Here is a 4,196-nt window from a genome sequence, read left to right as displayed (position 1 = left end):
ATTTTTATAATTTAAAAAGGTTTTGGTTCTATATCATTTGCCATTTGTGTTGATCATTACCCATTTAGAAGTCTGGAAAAGGAAAGCTAAGAAAGCAACCACTACGTATGTGCAAAAACCAATGGGCTAGTATAAATCATCTCAGATACTAAACTCTCTTTACCTTCACCTGAAACTATAGGGAGAGAGAGTCCATCAAAATAGTAAAAGACAGAAAAAAAACAACCACCAGGAACGGTGAAGAATACCACTTTCGCTTTAACGAATCTTATCAACTTTCATACTTCATAAAACAATTAGAGCTGAACACTCCCTTTGTCACGGGCCAAAACAAAACAGTAAAATACCAACTTTAAAATGGAACACAGAAACCAACAGAAGCAACCAGTAGAGCTTAGCGGGAAGCAATGGGCATGCTATGCAGCACCACAGTCTCAACCGTGAGCCCCGGCCCGAACCCAAAGAGCACTCCCCACTCCAAACCCTCACCGGTCGTCGCCAACCCTTCCTCCGCTGACCTCCTCCTCATCTCGTCGAGTATAAACAGCACACAAGCACTTGACATGTTTCCATATTCCTTCAGCACCTCTCTTGTTGCCCTCATCTTCTCTTTCTTGAGCCCCACCTTCTCCTCCACTTGATCCAGTATTGCCGGCCCTCCCGGGTGCGCCACCCAAAAAATAGAGTTCCAGTCATCAATCCCAATTGGCCGTAGAGCCTGAACTAAACTCTTCTCAATGTTCTTCGATATCAGTCCAGGCACATCCTTCAGCAAGTGGAAGGTAAGCCCCACTTCTCTCAAGTGGCCATCGATGGCGCCTTCAGAATCAGGAAGGATGGTCTGGCTAGCTGAGATGAGTTGGAAGAGCGGTCGTTCGATGGCTAGATCGGGATCAGCGCCGACGATCAGGGCTGCAGCACCATCACCAAAGAGCGCCTGACCAACAAGGCTGTCAAGATGGGACTCAGAGGGGCCTCGGAAAAGTGACGGCAGTGATCTCGGAGCAAATAACAAGAACACGAGCATCACGGTTGTTCTCAGCAAGGTCCTTTGCTAGGCGGAGCACGGTGCCACCAGCAAAGCAGCCCTGCTGGTACATCATGAAGCGATTGACGGAGGGGCGAAGCCCAAGCAGCTTGGTGAGTTGGTAGTCGGCCCCAGGCATGTCGACGCCACTGGTGGTGCAGAAGATGAGGTGGGTGATCCGGGACTTGGGTTGGCCCCACTCCTTGATGGCTTTGGTGGCCGCCTCCTTGCCGAGCTTCGGAACCTCGACGACCACCAGGTCCTGTCGGGCATCTAATGATGGAGCCATGTATGCACACATGTTGGGATTCTCCTTCAGAATCTCCTCCGTTAGGTGCATGTAGCGCTTGCGAATCATTGACTTATCACCTGCCATAGATCGATTGCTGTAGTTTCAGTAATCGTATATAACACTTTATGGGTTTTATTCTAATTAGTTAAGAGACACAAAGTTTTTCCTTTTTTTTTTTTTGATGATATTCATTTGTTTCTGATTCAAAAAAACCTGTTATAAGGAAGCACATGGAAGAGAATGCACTGCTATGAGAGTATGGCTGCAGTTTTGATAACGATTACATGCATGTTCTGATTTACAAGCCTATTATAATATGGTAGGTGGGAAGAGGTTGACATTTTCTCCCTTGCCTGTTTAGCATTACACACCATGACTCGGCAAAACAATCCTATATCCATTTATTCGCGAGCCAGTAAAAGTACCTATCATGACTGCAAATTCCAATTATCTGAAGTGCAACTTTTTTCAGAAGCTAGTAAATCTAAAAGCCCAAGGTCATTCTCGCTGTGGAACAGCTCAGCTCATTTCTTATCCAGTTTGGCACTACATGCATGCTGTTTCTTAGTTTAATCTTTATTTATATATCTCACCCAAAACGCACTTTTTGAATGGATGGACTCTCACTCAATGCTCAAATCGAACTTTGCACTCTCTTTATCACTTCTCCTCCACCCCATGCAAGCTTATTGAACATAAATAGACATGCATATAGCTATAGACTTACACATTCTCTTAAATTTCTCCCTGAGGTCGGTGAGATGCTCGCTGTTGGTGATTCGAAAGTAGTAATCGGGGTAGTCGGCCTGGTACACGGCATTAGCAGGGGTGGCGGTGCCGATGGCGAGCACCGTCGCTGGTCCCTCGGCCCTCTGAGCCTCACGGATCTCCTCCACGGTCATCGACATGGCTTCTTCAATCAAAATTTAGCTCAAAGAGGAGAGAAATAATAGAAGCGGAAGAGCTTGGAATGGTGGGAGAGGAGAGCAGTGGGTGAAGCTTTATAGGTGTGGGTAGGTTGGGACTTGGGAGAGAAGGGTAGATGGGTCAACGCGTGGCGTTACGCCGTGCGGTCCGAGGCTCGGTGGATGGCCAGCCTGACGTGGTATATACGTTAACAATGGGTTGGTGGCGGCGTGACGGTTCCCATCCCGATCAGCATCTCCGGGCGTATACCGTAGAAAGCACCGGGTTGTCCGAAACCAATACTAGAACGGATTTAACCGTTGACTTGGGATGCAATATTGAAAAGTGTTGATGTGTTATGAATGACTAGATAGCTGGAGTGAAATTGCAAAGACCCAGATACTTTGGTATCAGAATGGTTCATCAGAAAGTTATTTATTTTTATATTTAATGATATAAATTATTTAAAATATTCATCAATAATTTTATAAAAATAATCAAAATAAATAGAGAATATTAATTAAATACATAATTCATTATCATGATTGTTGGTGTTTAGCCATTAAAAATTAAATATTGGTAGGTATTAAATGACGACCACTGAAAAGCTTCGAGAAATAGAATTGCACCATTGCAAAATGTCCGTTGCTTCAGTGCACACTTAATGAAAGTCATTCAGATCTTTAAGTGTCATCTGTGTGAACTCAGACATAATTGTGGGAACTTTCTCGCACAAACTTTTGATCTCTTTGTTTTCCGACAAACATGTTTTATACTTCCTTCTATCCTAACAAACAACTAAGCTAGACTCTTTTTTGGAATGGAATATATGAAGATATCTAATGCTGCTCTTCTTTACATCGATCAGCTGTACATACTCTTTTTATCAGTCTATCAGCTATTCCACGAGAGCTTCTCCCTCCACTATTTTGAAAATGAACTATGTCAATTCTGCACTGGAACACTAGGAAATCAGATAAACCAAATAAGAGGCACTACAGGAAAAATGGTCATTAACGACGCTATTAATGGTCATTAACGACGCTTTAAAGCATCGCTATTTCTCTTTACGACGCTTCGAAAAGCGTCGGCAAAGCGTCGCCTATGTAAGAGTGGAGACGAACAGCGCCGACGCTTTTTAAAAGCGTCATTATTTTTTAACGACGCTTTAAAGCGTCGTAAAAATTAACATTAATGGCGCTTATAAGCGTCGTTAAACTTGTCTTAATGACGCTTATAAGCGTCGTTAAATATATTTTTAACGACGCTTTAAAGCGTCGCAAAAAGCAATTTTAACGACGCTTTAAAGCGTCGCAAAAAGCAATTTTAACGGCACTTTTTAGCGTCGTTAATGACTCTGCGTCATCCACTCTACCAAGACGCTTTTCGAAGCGTCGGCTTTTTGTCTTTAACGACGCTTATAAGCGTCGTTAAAATAATTTTAACGACGCTTATAAGCGTCGTTAAAGGTTTTAAGAGAAAAAAAAAATACAGGTATTATCTACAAAAAAAAAAAAGAATCCAATACATTCCTGTACGAAATTATATCAATTATTCGAACATAAACCTGTACAATCACCACATTCACATTCACACCTGTACAATCACCATCATTCACATCAAAAGCAAACTTAAATAGAAAATTTAACCAAACCAAAAGATAATATTTTATATAAATAAAAATAAAGTACTAATCGTCCATTACAATCAAGAGTAATATAAATAAATATAAAAATATAATAAAAATAAAATAATATCAATCTGCAGGCGGATGGTCGTCGTTGTCTCCACGTGACGTGCCGCTATCTCGACGGGTGCCTGATATGCCAGGAGCCTACAAGAAACATATCAAAAGCATGATTTGCATATCTATAAATAAAAATATATAAATCATTAAATTAATACAAATATATATATTTAATATTATGTGTTTACCTGAGATGAACCATACATCTCTAATAAAGATGTAAG

The 4,196-nt window shown here is 41.5% G+C and overlaps 1 pseudogene; it reads right to left on the bottom strand.

Annotated features, from left to right (window-relative positions):
- Nucleotides 1-218: 218 nt before the first annotated feature.
- On the bottom strand, nt 219-2,276 carry LOC105034198 (chalcone synthase 3-like; annotated as a pseudogene).
- Between the last annotated feature and the right edge of the window lie 1,920 nt (nt 2,277-4,196).

The sequence above is a fragment of the Elaeis guineensis genome, chromosome 8, assembly GCF_000442705.2.
Source record: "Elaeis guineensis isolate ETL-2024a chromosome 8, EG11, whole genome shotgun sequence".
Lineage (NCBI taxonomy): Eukaryota > Viridiplantae > Streptophyta > Magnoliopsida > Arecales > Arecaceae > Elaeis > Elaeis guineensis.
The sequence above is the reverse complement of the archived record's forward strand: the minus strand, read 5'-3'. Positions and strand labels throughout refer to the sequence as shown.